The 17,536-nt window shown below is 32.3% G+C and overlaps 1 long non-coding RNA gene across 2 annotated transcripts in view; it reads left to right on the top strand.

Moving 5' to 3' along the window:
• Nucleotides 1-17,536, top strand: part of LOC118193886 (uncharacterized) — a 79,077-nt gene that overhangs the window by 12,445 nt on the left and 49,096 nt on the right. The window contains exon 2 of one of the 2 annotated variants that reach the window (XR_015040431.1): nucleotides 9,479-9,668. The exons of the other annotated variant lie outside the window; for it this stretch is intronic. This is a non-coding gene — a long non-coding RNA (uncharacterized LOC118193886). The remainder of the gene's footprint in view (nucleotides 1-9,478; nucleotides 9,669-17,536) is intronic. 2 annotated transcript variants of the gene reach the window in all.

Genomic DNA, 17,536 nt, shown 5'->3' with positions numbered 1-17,536 from the left:
ATGATGGTTCTAATTGCAAGCGCGGACGAGTAATTAGTTAAAAAATCTTTAGTGTATTGACAAAAAGGCTACAGAAATTACTTAAATTCTTTTATTTAACAGAGGAATTTTTATGCAAACTGAGACACTATTTTTATAGCATAGGACTGTCAGAATTTATTATTCAATAAGAAAACTTACTGAAAATGATAATATTCTTATATATTCATCACTTTTTCAGTATCCAGTATTTATAGGTTCAAATGCCATATTTCAAAATCAAAGTTATTTATGAAATAAAATCTTAGAAAATCTGATAAATCATTTGCGTGTGCAAATTTTTAAATCTACATCTCTTATATTAAATTATTTCTGTCTTTTAAATTACATCCCTTTATTTATTTCAATTTAATTGATTAATGTGTTTGTACTAATATTTCAAAGTTCTTTGACGCACTTTTTGTGTCCTAAAAATGCCAAGTATTTGTATAAAAAAAAATAAGCAGGCACACGGAATAATTCATTTAATAGTTGATATAATCTCTTTTAACTTATTTCATGTCTAAATTTTGTACGCAGAAATCCTCTGTCTAATTTTTAGTATCTTTTATCGGACGAAATTTTTCAAAGAGGAATGAATTAAAATCTTGAATGCGCAAAACACATCTTTAAAGCTAAATGTATTCTAAGAAGTACAAAAAATGTAAACAAGATTTTGTCCCCCCCCAAATCAGACATTTAAACTATTGAAACCATTTAGGAAAAGGATAAAGATTACGAACATAAAAATCTGCTCTTTTTTATATATAATTTAATAAAAGGAAATGTGTTCCTTCTTTTTATAAGAAAAGGAACCCATTTTCCTTTCTAAACTTTTGAAAGTCGCCAACGCTTAAAAAATGATAAACTACGCCAAGGTAGAAACCAGCCTGTTTTTTAAAAAAGGATTCACTACAAGAGTTCGCGTACGTAAAATCCGTTCCTTTCGATGGGGTTCAATTGACGGATCTGACAACTCAATGCGCATGCGTGGTTAATGTTGGTGCGAATAGCTTAAGCGGCTAAACGCACCGGTGGTGCGAATAGCATCGGCCGTGTGGGATTTGTGATTAACTGATCCTACGCCCACGTATTGGTTATCTTGAGTTCGAAATGTTTTGAATTGTGAGTCTGCATTCGATTACTATGGAAAACGAATGTGAAGTGATTTCGGACTGTGATTCTAAGGATTCTAAGGATTTAGAGATATTGATTCGGATAAAGATTGTAGTGGCCCAGTTATTGCATGAGAAATAATTATTTTTTATTTCATATATTTGTTCATGTGTTTAATTATTTTATAAAATTAACTTTAATATTTTGTTAATATTCATATTTATATTTCTTTTATGCTGAATGGCAATAAGTAGTTCATATTTATACTTAAATTTCTTTATGCTGAATGGCAACTAGTTCTGATTCATGAATTCATGATTGCTAGGGTTAGGTTTCAAAACGTTGCTGTGCTATTAGCGTCGCATTTCGATTGCTGAAAAATAAAGAGCAATAAACTTAGCTATTTGTTTATAATTCATGCTGTTCCTAATCATAAATTAATTTTGAACATTAGTAGCCAAGGCCACATCATGGGGACCCTGAATAATTTTCGAAATGTCAACAAATGACTCTTCTGAAACTGCTATGAAATATACGATGCAGTCACCGGAGCTTCATAAGGTGAGTGTAAAAATACCTCCTTTTTGGACTGATAGATCGGGAATATGGTTTTTTCAAGTTGAAGCTCAGTTCAGAATTAGTAATATCGTTTCAGAAGAAACGAAATTTAATTATTTAGTTTCACAGCTTGAACCTAAGTTCGTCGAAAATATCTGGGCATTGTAACAAACAATAGTGCCACAAAATATTCGGATGCTAAAATTAGGTTATTACATCTATTCAAAGAAAGTGAAAATGTACGGATTAAACGTTTGATTACTGGTATCGAACTTACAGACATGAAACCAAGCCAACTTTTGCAGTCGCAACAAGTTGAGATCAGTTGCTACTACAGATGTGTTTGAAAATCTAATCAAAAGAAGGCTGGAGAAGCTACTTGACTCAATAAAAAATATATTATTAGTTAGTGATGAAGATGTATCCAAGTTAGCGTCTATGGCAGATAAAATTAGTGATATGAATCGGAAACCAGAAGTATTTAGTGCTAATGCTCCTTCTGTTCCTGCAAATGATTTGTTGCAAAGAATTACCTCTCTTGAACAAAACATCGATCAAATAACCATTCGCTCAAGACGTAGGGACTCGGATTTACGTAATTGACGTTCACGATCTCGAAGCCGATCTCGTAAACGATATGACCCTACTGGCAAATTCTGTTGTTATCATTTTCGATTTGGAGCAAAATGTATTCCAGAGAAATACCGGCCTCCGTTTTTAAGTCTTTGTACATAAAGACTTAAAAACTTGCTCTCATGTGTTTCAGCGAATAGATCGGGTAAAAAAACCTCTGGAACCTCCTTATGAAGGAACATTTCCTGTTATTGATCGCAAGGACATATATTTTACTATTAGCATAAAAGAAAAGCATGTTAATGTATCCCTGGATCGCTTGAAACCAGCATATATTTTAGCTGAGGAAAATTCCCAGTTGATACCTGACTACAGTAACCTGCAGAGACCGGACTCAAATTCCGATGTGAATCAAAAACATTCTCGCACAGGCAGAACTATACGTTTACCTGTTAGATTCAAGGACTGACTAAATTATTCTGATAGTGGTTAACACTGCAATAATAGTTACTACCTATTTCTCCATCTTCGTAACGTAACTTAGTTACTGGTGGGGGAGTAGTGTAGTGACCCAGTTATTGCATGAGAAATAATTATTTTTTATTTCATATATTTGTTCATGTGTTTAATTATTTTATAAAATTAACTTTAATATTTTGTTAATATTCATATTTATATTTCTTTTATCTGAATGGCAATAAGTAGTTCATATTTATATTTAAATTTCATATATGCTGAATGGTAACTAGTTCTGATTCATGATTGCTAGGTTTTGGTTTCAAAACGTTGCTGTGCTAGTAGCGTCGCATTTCGATAGCTGAAAAATAAAAAGCAATAAACTTAGCTATTTGTTTATAATTCATGCTTTTCCTAATCATAAATTAATTTTGAACATTAGTAGCCAAGGCCACAAGATCAAATTCTTTCGGATCTACTCGCTAAAAGGACTTACGATGTAGTGGGCCTTTATAAATGGTGTGGCTTTTCTGAAAACTTCGATCTTCTTTATAGATAAATTCATTGGATATGGACCTTTAGGAAAATCCGGACAAGGATGTGAATTTACATTGTGAGTTGGTGTGAACTCAAAGTAAGGAAATGAACTAACAACAAGGATCATCAAGGAAAGGTTCAATTACGAGGCTCATAGGCTTAATGCCTTTATCATCAAAGATTAAATAATTATCATCAAAAAGAGGGTTCGGCAAAGAGGCAAAATTTAGTGTCGAATTGTCAAAATAACAAAAGGCAAACTGCCTTCCACAGTGAAAAAAAGGTAAAAACATTGAAGGACTGAATTCTGAGACCGAATAATGGGCCTGAATCAATTTTGAAGGGTTACATCATGAATTTTGAAAATATTCGCTATTTCCTTGATCAATGATCTTGTGGTGTTAACAAAACGAGAAAGAAACCATTCGCAAAAGTTCATTTACGTCGCAAGTGATTCGGGTCTGAGGAGAGAATAGGAGCGTTCCCCGCTCCTATTCTCTCCTCAGACCCGAATCTCTCCTTTCGTAAATATTCTTTACGAAAAGAAAGGTGCATTAAAAGAACTGCACCTCGAATATCATCGCTGCTGAGAAATCTTGGTAACATGTGAAGCTCGACTGAATGGACTCGCTTTACTTACATTCATCGGAATATCCAAATACATAAATAGAAATCATTCATAATTTATCAATCGTCAAAGGTAAATTTGTTAGTTTCAAAGATTTAATTCAAAAGTTCCAGAAGTATGGTGTACAGTTCAGAAGTGATTGTATATATTTGTCATAATAATTTAAAATAACTAATTACGTATATATATTTGTTGACAGTATATTTAGAGTCAACTTCTTCAAGGCAACTATCAAGTGACTGGTTTATTGTGACGGTGGATATTTTAAAAGATTGATTAAGGTAAGATGTGAAAATAACAGTTAATATTGTAACAGAATTACAAATAGAATGACACTAAAGATTTCGAGAGAAGCCTAAATTAAAACACAACGTCAATACGAACACTTAGGCGAGTTAGATTTAAAGAGACAGAGTCAGAACTGCCTCTGAGGAGAACCAACAGCTGAACAACATAAAAGGAAAGTGCGAATTCCCTAGGGCTAATAACAAGCCTTTATGTGATTTAAACAGTAATTATGTTCTTAATGACTCAAGTGTTGGTGCTGCAAATGATGTTGGTGCCCGTCAATCTAAAATTAGTTATGTAGTTTGTAAATCCAGTACTAGAAAGGATGTTCATGACAAAAAATGTGTTGCATTCTGATGTTAAAACTAGTGGTAGTTCTGATTTAGGTAAATTACTTTCTAGTATTTCAAAAAAATTATGTAAATGGTAATAAGTCTAAAAAGCACACTCAGGAGGTGCAAGATAAGTATATAAGGATGGTTTCACTTCCCTAAAGAAACTGTTCGACTTAACAAATTTAGTAGAAAATTTTTGGATGTAGATGTTAGTAATAAATTTGTAAAGGTAATACAGATACTGCTCAAATTATGAATCAAAGCAATTTCCTTACGGTGGCGGCAGCTCCCAATGCGGCTAGAATCAAACCCATTATGGTAATTTCCCCATTAAAATTTAGTGAATATATAAAGAAACTGGTTGCGGAAACTTTTACTTCGTTTACTGCCAGAATTTCGGGAGAATTTCTAAAACATTTTCTCTAATGCGGATGATCATAGATCAATCACTGATTATTTATCTAGGAATCAAGTATAACATGGGGGACGCCACATTGTACATGCTTTGGTATATATTTCAGAAACGATTAAACACGTTTTAAACCGATGTCTTCATGTCCTGTTTCGTTTAACAATATTGCATTCAGCCCCAGTTCTCCCCTGATGGTGAGTTTTTGAACTTTTTGTTTTTGAGGAAAATAAATTTTTATGCAATATTATATGTATGATTACCAAGTTTGATAACATTTGGTCCTGTAGTTTTCCTTTTATGACCATTTCGAAGTGGAATTTTAATTGCAACCACCCTGTATTTAGGTATAATTTTCATTTCTTCACTTGTCTAGAAATTTCTCGTCAAATTTTATATTCATGTATCAATTGTAAAAGTGGCATTACTGTGCTTTAGAATGCTGCTGATTCTCTTTAGGCATAACATTTGCGTTACCGTCTTTAGAAGCTATCGTAAAAGTATAGTTAATGTTTTCAGTTAAAATATTTCAATGGAATGTAATGCACTGCATATCACATATCTGTTTAGTAAGATACATTATTTATTTTTCTCTCTTGTGTTAATGATCGATTGCAATTGCTCAAAAATTAAAAATCAGTGCTGCATGAATATACAGTAAATGCTATGAGATTATTGGTCTAAATTAAAAATTGGAGTCATGTAACTAAGTTTTAGAGCAAATCAGGAGAGTTCTGTTCAGTGCTAATTTATGCAAATAAATTAGTAATAATAATTGTATATGTTTCTCATAGAACTAATTTTTATTAATTTCTGAAGAATATTATATGTTAAATGTATATGCTCAGGACAATGTTGTTGTAATAAAATATTATTTTTCATGCAGAATTTTCTTTTGCTAATTATATTAGGATATTAAAAATATACAAAGGTAAGGACTTAAAAATGCATTATTTGGCTCAGAAATATGTGAATGATGCCGAGTCTAAAACATTATATTATTACAAAATTCATATGAGTTATAATTTTTGCGTTTATTGCAGTTAATTTGCAACGTGAATGTTGAAATAACATACTGCTATTCATTTGCAATAAATTCAGTAGTGTATATTTCTGTGAAAAGTTCTAGAACATTAATTTAAATTGGATTTATCTGTATCGAAGGAATTTAATGGTTAATTTAATACTTATTCAAAATATTTTCATTAAAATTTGAAAGATGTAGAAAAACATAAAACAACAAATGCAGTTAAAGCAATTAAAAAAACAATTTTTACAATTAAAGTTACAGTTTCTATGCAAAAATAAGCAATTCGGCCAGCGGGCAAGAAGGGAGATCTTTCGGTGTACAAAACTTGTCGGTGTTATTGTAAAGCGCGAAGTACGTGCCTTTTTGTTCATAGTTGATAAGTACACTGAAACACAATTAGATTTGTAAAATCGAAAATAATAATAATAATAAAAAATCTGAAAAGTTTCAGATTTTAAATTACGTCCAAAGCGGTTGTTTTATTAACGTTTGCGTGTTACCTTTAATTATTAAATATCATGTTCTTTGTACACAGTTCCGCACGCTGGAGATAAAAAGTTTCCCTCCCCCCGCCCGTAGAGTGTTGCCATTACTTGCTTTTAAATCATTGAATTTGTTAAGCAAAATTTCGCTAAAGTTTTACAAAATATGAAATCAATAATAAAAGAAATTCCGAATTTTAAATTTGGGCTTTCCCCATAATACCATATTCGCAGTAGGATTACGCCATTCACAATTGGATGGCTCTAGGTACCGTTGTTTTATCACAATGCGCAATGCAAGAAACATATATACATTTATGCAGATGCTTCATTATTTAATTTCTTCAACTATAATACATTTAACATATATATACAGGGGGATAGTATTTGGTCGCAACTATTTGAAAAGTGATAGAGCCTTTTAAAGTTTTCATCGCAAAATCCCAAAACGAAAACAATAGTCCTTCAAGGACAAAATCCGTTTGGACTAATAAAAAAATAAGAAAAGGGAAAACTAATAAACCAAATTATTCAAAACATTTGTTTATATTCTTAGTCTAATTCTTAGTTATTTTTGTGAAATTATTTGTATTAGGATTATGCTTTATGGTTGAAGGAAGATTCTTCTTAATGTAGAAATTGGGCATTTATCAAATTGTAAAGAATTCGTAGTAATAACTGAAGTTGCATGCCAAAAGATTGAAAATGTAAATTTCTTCGAAAGTATCGATTGCGAAAACATCGAGGAATGGTTCTATAGCGATTCGACTGAACCCGATTTTCAGTGCTTTAGTGATGCGGATATCCTTTCAAATGTCACTGGAACAGAAGAGGTAGAGAGTGACACTGAAAATACAAGCGAAGAAGATACTGGCAATGACATTAATCCCAAGACAGCAATGACTTCCGTTGAAACACTACTGGACTTTTTCGTCCACAGGGGGTTCGAATAAAAGATAAAATATTACTTTGAAAAATACGCAGTGAAATTCAATAAATATTTAAAAGCTCTAAAAATAAAGTAATGAATGATTTTTTATACCTAAAATATGCGCGAAAATTGATAGTTTGGATTTTCAGCTATCCGCGATCTGCTTCTCCGGCATTAGTCCGGATAATCGAGGGTACACTGTACAGCGTTTCTGTTTGCCTTCAGCAAATTGAAATGGTACGAAGCGAAGACACAGTTGCAATGAATATGTTTAGAAAAGGTTTCTAAAGATTCCTATGTTTTTTGGAGAATTATCAAATTATACGAAATGGCACTTAAATTAAAATAGCACGAAACGAAAATGGGTATCTTAAATATGCAGTCAATTATAAATAAGAATGACATGTAGATCAGCCTCTAAAGCAGACAAAAAAGAAGCACATTAGAAAATTTAAAGGCTATGCTAATGTCGCTGGTACGAAGCAGACCTTTGAAGATTTCATAGTCAGTAAGGATGTAAGAAAGAAATAAAGAATACAGTTTATTAATCTATGAATGTTGCTTGTATCAGTCTGGTCACTACGTCTACAGCTTTTATTATGCCAACTTGATACAACATCGAAACGTCGAGCATACTTTTTTCATGAAATTTGGCTGATGTACAAAACTAGGAATACAACAGTATACGTAATTATTTAGGCTGGAAAATTTTTGCTGTAAAGAAACAAAAAAATTGATAATTCATTCGACAAAAATGCTCTGAACTTCTATGCATTTTCCCAATTTAAGTCCTACTATTCTGAAGTCATGCATACAGCAAATCTGAACGATATTTTTTACTGTCGTCTTTTTCCCCATGGAAACGGAAGTTCCTTTTGAGTCTCTAGCGTTAATCGAAAAGTGTACAAATATTTTTCTTTTTCTTTTTTTTCAGTGGCGGGCACAAGTCATCATATAAACACTGCCCACTGCTAAGTACCAGAAGCGATGGTCAATTTATTATGGGGTTATCTAATAGGTGGTGCCCCCTTTGCCTCCTATGAAGAAACGGAGAACTACAACCATGCCTTCTCCGGGATTCGAATCCATATTCTTTGGTATCGCAGTCGGCTCTCCTAACCACTATACCCTATGAGCGGCAGCGTACAACTATAGCTCTTTCATATAAGGAAAAAGATAAGCGAGTAAAGCCGTTCATACAAGCCTTTCATATAAATTTTTTATATAAGGGAGTAAAGCCATTCATACGAAAGATTGCTTTATGAAAAGCAAACTTTCGTATGAATTGTTTTACTTGAACTTTGGGGATACTTGTGTAGTTAATTAAACACTCCTTCCCCGAATTGCCCTCGTACGGTTATTTGAGCATAAGCGTGAAATCCTTATTGTGGAAATTCTTTTTCCTCAATATGGTAATATCCTCTCAGATATGATGTCATAAATTTCATAAAGAATTTCATAAACAAATAAATTATAATTATTTTCTCAATTCATCATTTCTAGAGAATTGTTCATTCATTATATATGATGTTGAGTTTAAATTAAGAGGAACAGCATACGGAAATGCTATGGTAACAAGACAGTACTTTGTGTGTAGCAATTTAACAGCAACAGCATTTATTGCATAGCAACGATAAAATATACATGCAGGTTGTAAAATTAGTTTTAATTTGCTCTAACAGATGGCAGCACAAGGTCTAGAGTTATTCTTTAGGCCGTAGCGATATGAGATACGAACAGTTTCAAGGCGAATAAGAAAGTTTTTATGGCATCACAAATTTATGGGTTTATGAGGATAATGAGAAATGGAAAAGATTTATTTTAGTCATACTTTTACCAAATAAAGCATCTTTTTATTAAGGCATTATTGTGAAATGATAATTTATTATTACATATCAATCCAAATAAATGTTACATTTTCCAAATAAAATATATATGCAACAAAAAGTAATAACAAAATTAAAGAAATTTTCACATTCAAAACAGTTATTTTTCGAAGTTTCCGAATGGGAACATGTATAAAAAGTTTTAATTTACTACTTTCAATTTTTATTTAATAAATTATTTACTTCAGATTTTGCTTGAGTGGAACTGATTTTTAAAATACTTTCTTTCAGGTAAAAATTGCATATAGGGTGGTCTTAAAGAACCTTGATGAATTAATGGCTATCTTTAGAGCGCAGCAAGCCAGGAAACTAGAGCAACACTGGCAAGATTAGTACAGGCAGACATGTAGTCATGATACACAAGAATAGGGGCAGAACATGTTAACATTACATTTAACGTAATCGCATTGCGCATACAAAGGTGCGTCAGAAGTTTCTGAATTACCTGTATTGAAAGAAAAGAATCTTATTTCTAAGTTTGTACATCATCTTCTTCGAAACACTCCCTTTGAGTAGCAATGCGTGGTTCATCCCATCTCGGAATGAGGTTTCAAAAATATTTTGCGTAAACGGGTTCATATGCTTTTGCATTATCACTGTATATCTTCAGCCCTGGTCATCCCGGAAGCACAGCTTAAATTGAGCGAGAGCCCGGGTTCATACGCTTTTGCATTTAACGCTGTATATCTTCACCCCTAGTTATCCCGGAAGCACAGCTTAAATTGAGCCGGAGCCCGTCAATTTTAGAGAAATTGTAATTCCAGCCAGAGTCCTGAATGAAATAGCTTCGGTTCTTCAAGTTTAAAATGAAATGTTGTATTAAGTCATTATGTTAAGAAAAGTGCATTTTAATAAGCTTGTCTTGAACTAAGAAGTTAAAATCTTTAAATAATATATCTCATGAACGAAGGATTTATAAAGCGTGTTTCTCTCTATATTTAAATAATATTAAAAGTGTAGATTTTAGGGAAAGGTTGTAAGATCTATCTCTACTTTTCCACATCCACTGACTTAGATCCTACAATGAACCTGGCGAATTCTCACACAGGCGTCAAATAAATACCAGAACAGAAGAAGGCTGCAAAATAACCCTTTATTAAATCAAACTAAAATAACCGACAGCACGGGCTTCGTGCGTTACAAAAACACCGTTCACTTGCGGCGATAACTTAAACATAGACGAGAATACAAAATCAAATCTGAAAAATAAATGTATTTACACTCATGTCCTTAAGGATAATGCAAAATCAGGCAAAGGAAGAGTTAGAAGCAAAAAACAATGCTACAATTCCAAATCGCGGTACTCTACTATTTCTTCCTGACTGTGGTTCAATTCTTCACGCAAAGAAAATTTTGAATCCATATACCTAATTAAAGCTTATCAACAAATTCAAGTACGAAGCCGACATTCCGAAAACGGCTATTACAGGAATGCCAATGATATAAAGTTCAAAGGCATACGCAGTCAGCTCTAATGGATTTAAAGTTCCACCGGAGAGTTTTGACCATGTCCACATTGATACTGTTCGCCCGTTACCTACACGTAAAGGTTTCAGGGATTTGTTAATAATGACTGATCGTTTTTCAAGATGGGTTGAAGCACTTCATATAACAAATCAATCGGCAGATGCATTTGCAAAGGGCATGATTTCAAGCTGGCTATGTAATTTTGGGACGCCTCATCGTATACTTTTGAACAAAGACGACAGTTTGAAAGATCATCTTTTCTTATCTTTGAGCAAATATTTTGACTTTCAGACCACTAGGACTACTGCGTACAATCCACAATCGAATGGATTAATTGAGCAGACAGCACAGAACTATGAATGTTTGAAATGCATTTTCAGCGAAACAAGTATTGGATAGACCCTTTACCATTTGTTCTTCTTGGATTACGCACTGCTATGGAAGAAGATATAGAATACTAGCTGAGTTTCTTTACGGAAGTCTTCTCTGTTTACTTGGAGAGTTTATTATCAAGATTCCTAATATCACGCAATCAGATTTTGTTCAGAGGTTATAAACTGTTATACGAGGCATGAAATCTTCTGCGATGACTACTCATACCAATAAAGCCGTCTTTGTTTCAAAGCAACTTTCGAATTGCTCGCATATTTTTGTATGGAAACTCCTATGTCGAAGGATGATGTATGCTCACCGCCCCAGTGCCAACCTCAGAAGGAAATCTCGCCTACGAACGATCTCTACGCTATTACACACAGTGAAAGAACTGTCAGGTTTTCGCCTGTTTTAAAAGATTATATCTTCTAATCGTTTTCACTGAGAGGGGGAATGCATAGCGCCTCCCATATTATTTCTAAAAACTATTAATCTTTTGTGAAGGGGTAACTCCATTATTTTTCAGATTTTAAAAATAATAAAAGTGAAATTGTTCTTTTTCTCCCCTTTATCGAATTGAAAATAAATAAAAAAGTATTTCTAAATACTGTGACATAATCAGCATTCACTGCATGTTCTCCTTTTTTGCTTTTCATGTAGAGTAAACTTTAAAATAAAAATCTGAGGTACTTGTGTGTTTCAGCAGCCCCCGAGATTGAATCGCCAATCAACCGAGATATCTCGCCAAGATCTGGCTACATGTTCTTATACCTCGCCACGTAATCGTATGTTAACACCGTGTTGCACTTGAGCTGTCGCTGTGTGTTCTTATATTATTCATTTTTGATGAGGTTTACGAATTCGCATTTTGCTTATTTAAAAAAATAAACTCATTGCTTCTTCTTCTTCTTCTTCTTTTTCTTTTCTTTTTTTTTTTTTTTGGTTTGTGAACATGATGTTAAAAATCTTTAATTTACCAAATAATGAGGTGATGCCATACCATTTTTTCAAGAAAGAGTTTTTTTTCCTGAAAAACGAGTATACGAAAACGGCCACAACATGCAACTTTATGTTAAAGACGAAACCATTTTGAGGTGCAATGTTAAAAAAAGCGAGAGAAGAAGGGCCTTCGTACTGGAAACTGGTTCAGCGGTTCCGTAAGACCGTTCGTCACTGCTATTAGATTTATGTGTTTTTGGACAGAGGAGCTGGTATAACGAACAACTTAATATGTGTGAAAGTGCTGCCGTTGATTGGAACAATTATATATGCGAAAAAAAGAAGAAAGATAAGGATAAGGATTCTTAAAAATATTCTTAGAATATATACGTTGTTAATATACGACATGTGAGTATTATTGTTATTATTTTATATTGTGTTGTGTAATTTTATATTCACGCTTCACGAACTTGGCGAAATTATAGATAAGATCTTGGTAAAATCTAAAATCACCAAATATGGTTGAGAGCTGGCATAACAAAGAAATACTAAATCTAAAAAAGAGATCAGATTTTAACGGTCGCCCAAAAAAGCTTGTTAAGGTTTTTTAACCTTCCGCTGAGCTTGCAGTCTATCAGTATGCTCTACTCCTACTAACCCATTTTTTGGGGTCTTTTTAGCTTTATTATTAAGCATAATTTTAGTTGCACTTATGCCATATACAATTCAACAGCAAAATTATAAAAAAATTAAAAGCAGCATAGCAGTATACGTTTAGAAATCCCGATGCAGCACAAAGTGTTTGCATACATTTTTCTGTTTCTTTTCAATCTTTTCTCAGTTCATCATATCACTGTTTAGTTTTCTTACTAAGAGGACTTTACAAAACTTTCTTTTTTTGTCTTTTTATTATTAACATTTCGTGTGCTTACTTTATTTAATAAATATCACGTTCTTGGCGCTTGCCCTACATAAAATTCTATTCAACAGCAAAATCACAAAATATTTAAAAACAGCATATGTTTAGAATTTTCGATAGAGGGTGTCGCACGTTGGAGATAAATTTTTTTTTTCTCTTTTTTTTTTTCTATGCAGTGTCGTCAGTGCTCGCTTTAAAATAGTTGAGTTTGAAATTCTTTAAAGTTTTACAAAATATGAAATAAATGGTAAAAAAAATTTGAAATTCGAAATTCCGGCTTGCAGGTGCCCATGATCGTGCGGAGGAGTTATTCAATATTTGATAACTCTAGGTACCGCTGTTTTTCACAATGAGAGGAACATGCATAAATTCATGCAGATTATTCATTATTGAGCTGCTTTAAATGTAATACCGGACGATAATATTTGGCAGCAACAATCTGATAAGTCATCCGCCTTGAAAATGTCAACAAGATGGCTTATCATGGTTTCCGTACAACGCACGAGTGAGATTTCGAAATATATTGTTAAATAAAATTACATTAAATTTGAGAGCAAAAATCAATGTCCGCAGGTTGAGAAAAATGTATGCAGGCATAATTTTCATAAAATACCATTGAAACTTTCATTGCTCTTCTAAGTTTTATTATGTATACATTCCTCTTATAGTTACCATTTGCACATTATCGTGTACCTAGATTTTGATTAAATTTGAAACATTTATTTCCAGTCCTTGTGATTTTTCTATATACTAAAGTAGAAAATCAGTTATATTAAGCATAGAAATTATAACGGTATGCTTACAAACGTTCAATGATGTAAAGCTAATATAGAGAGAACACCGATTAGAGCGTAAACAAAACCAACCAGAAATTCGCTTATGGCAGCAGCCATAATGAGTGACGATGTCTTAAATAACGTGTCCATGGCTTTATTTTCATTGCATATACTGAGGAGGCTTACTCTATTTATTCTAACATCCTTGGTTTACAATGATTCAACGCAAAATGCCGTTTCGGAATTTATCTGTTATTATCCCATTCGGTTCTAACGTCCCTTTTGGGATAAAAAAAAGAGATTATTTTAACATTTCTTTCATTTGTAGCAAATCGTATGAGTTAGGTCAGTGATAAATGACATCAGACAGAGATATTACTAATAAAAATACGAAAACCTAATAATATATAAGAGCGAAATGTTGTTTGGACTTTAGTTACTCAATGGAGCAAACACCAGGAGATTGATAGGCAATATAGGCAGTATGATGGATTAGATTAAAAGCCACATGGAATTTCATTCCAGTTCTCAAAAATATTTTAAAGAAAAATTATGCAAATAATCCTATTAGAAATGCTGATGAGGTTTTATTACACTTTATTTCGAGACGACGATCATGATTTGCAGCAGGTTAAATTACATGATGCCTTTCTATAAACAGACGATATTCAAAGGTTAAATAATGGGTAAGTAAGAACGGTAAGATATTATTGTATGGATATTTTGCTACTGTTTGAAAAAAAAATATTGAAGTTCTGAGTGTGTTAATATAGCACCGTTTAGTGTACTTTAGTAGGTTGTATTGTTATTGTTTAAAGGATTGTACAATAATTATGGTAGCTTCCGAAATTCTGTCGTAATTATATGACGAAAATTCCATAAAGAAATTTTATTATTTGCAGATGTTTTATTCTGGAATAATTTTACCTTTCGTTGTTAAGTAAATTCAACCTTACGCTCAAGTAACATCTGCCCCCTCTCATTTCTAAACGTAACTCATCCATTTCTTTTTTTTCCCCGCTGAATTCTATCGCTTTCTATTTCCTGAGAAGACATTTCAATTATTTTAACTGAAACAATTTATCTTTTTAAAATTAAATGTGAGTTATATTCATTTTTATTTCTCTAGCTTTCAGGGCACCTTCATATCTGGGGTTATGATTGGTCATCACTTAATGGTTTATTTGCTTTCCTTCTTTCTTTATTTTGAATATAAAACATGTATGGTATTCTAATCAATATAAGCAGTTTTTTACATGTAATTTAAAAGTATGATTAATGGTCTTGTGAATCAAACCAAGCATTTTAGTAAAACATATTTATGGGAAAAAAACAAAAAACGCACTCAAAAGTAAAAACAAAATCCTGATGTAGAAAACATATGACTTCATAGCACGACGTATTAAATTATACACATTTTTTTTAATCTTTCACTGAACCTTATTTCCTCGAATTTCGTTAGAGATATATTTCTCATTCAATTAATTCAATTCTCACTTCAAGGCAGGGTAAAAATAAAAGTCAAAACATCTTCGTCAAAAATGGTGATATAGAGAAAAATATAAAACACCAAATACTGTTAAGAACAGTTAAAAAAACAATTTTTACAATTAACATTAGAGTTTCTACGCAAAATACGCAAAAACAAGTAATGTGGCCAAAGCACAGGAAGACAGATTTTTCGGTGCACAAAAACGGCAATAAAGTTGGTACGCAAACTGATTGAATTCATTTCAGATGTAAACAAATGGCGGCGTTCTTAGACTTAGTTTCACTTCGAAAGTTTTAACTGTTGACAGTTCTACAACTATTGCATGCAGATTAACTAAAGGCATAAAATTCTCAACCGGAACATAAGAACAGCATAATTCAATCACTTTTAGAGCAAAAAATGAGCAATTTATCAACATAAATGAAAAGTCTAATGTGTACACCACATGACTTGTACGGAATATTGAATTATACGCATTTTTCCAGCATTTCAATTAAACTTGTTTCCTTGAATTTCATTAGAGTTATATTTTTAATTCAATTATTTCAGTTCTTTCTTCGCGGCAAGGCAAAAATACATAAAAACTCAAAATATTTTAATAAAAATTGAAAGATATAGAAAAACACGAAACACCAAATACAGATAAAACAATTAAAAAAATATAATTAAAATTTCAGTTTCTACGCAAAAACAAGCAATTCGGGCAGCAGGCAAGAAGGCAGATTTTTTGGTGCACAAAACTAAAAGTTTCCTTTTTGTTCACTAAAAAAAGACACTAAAGGTGCAGAAAGACTTAATTCCCTATTTTTCTAAATTTTAAAAGTAAACAAATAGGTTGCTATGGAGGAGTGTAACACCCCCAAACAAAACAAAAACAAAAACAAAAACAAAAAAAAAAAAAAAAAAAAAAAAAAAAAACACCACCCTGAAATGTTTCAAATTTGAAATTACGTTCAAATAAGGGGCGTTTTTTTTAACGTTTTGTGTGTTACCTTTATTTATTAAATGTTCTTTGCGCTTAAACCATAAAATTTAGTTCAACAGCAATATCGCAAAATAGTTTTAAAATGAGCTTATTTTTATCTTTAGAATTTCCGATACAGAGACTCACGCGCTGGGGATAAAGCTGGTTTTTTTTTTTTTTTCTTTTTTTCCTGTTCAACGTTGCCATTGCTCGCTTTGAAATCCTTGAGTTTGTTAATCAAAAATTCTACGCCATTCAAAATTCGATGGTTCTATGTACCATTGTTCTATCCCAATTCTACATATATTTATGCAGATTTTTCATTATTTAATTTCTTTAAATATAAGACAGGGCGATAATACTTTATGGCTGCAGTTTGAAAAGTGCTTCACCGTTTGTAGTGAATCGACGCAAAATCGCAAAACGAAAACAATAGTCCTTCAAAGACAAAGCCCCTTTAGACTAAAAAAAAAAAAGCTTTCCCGCACTTAAACAAGCTTTAAATTTTTGATAATTCTACAACTATTGCATGCAGATGAACTTAAGGCATAAAAACCTTAACCGGAAGATGATAAGAACATAATTCAATCCTTTTTAAAGCAAAAACTACACAATTTACCATCATATAAAAATAAAGAAAAACTGAGCTCCCTGAGCCGAGTAACAAAGTTGGTATATATATATATATATATATATATATATATACATACAGAGAGAGAGAGAGAGAGAGAGAGTAAAGAGTAGTAAATAAGAATTTAAAAATCGAATCACCAAGTTAGTCAAAAATAGTGCTTTTAGCTGCTGATTTATATACAACTTTAAATTAGCTTTATACGAATAGAGAATATTTGTTAAATTCAAATTATATATCTATATATAGACTATTGATGCGGCCGATTTCCACCAAAAAGGAAAAAGGGAGGTGCTCAACTACATGCTATAGCAGTCCTATATACAAAATTTCAACGTTCTGAGAGGCTATTCGTGTTTAAGTTATGCGAGATACATACATACGTACGTACAGAAAATCACGGAAAATATCTCTTATGAATCCATTTTAAATCAGTTTTATAATTCGCTTGGGGAAAAAGAGTGTTCTATTCTATCCTTAAGTTCAGATGTCGTGCAATAACATCGTTAAATTGCATTCGATAGCGGTCAAAATCGATATTTTTGTTGAAATGTGGAACCCGGAATTTTTCGTGATTACAATATTCCTTTACTTCGTACAACGAAGTAAAAATTAGCCACATTAATAATCTTTACTATATGTGACTAAAATTAAAAAATCTTATGACTGCTATTAAATAGGTTGGGGTTGCTACTTGAGGGTTACTTTAAAATAAGAACTTCAGGGTTA

This window comes from Stegodyphus dumicola, chromosome 3 (genome assembly GCF_044657685.1).
Source record: "Stegodyphus dumicola isolate Sdum_Otavi_A_Nest chromosome 3, ASM4465768v1".
NCBI lineage: Eukaryota > Metazoa > Arthropoda > Arachnida > Araneae > Eresidae > Stegodyphus > Stegodyphus dumicola.
This window is presented reverse-complemented; position numbering and strand designations above follow the sequence as displayed.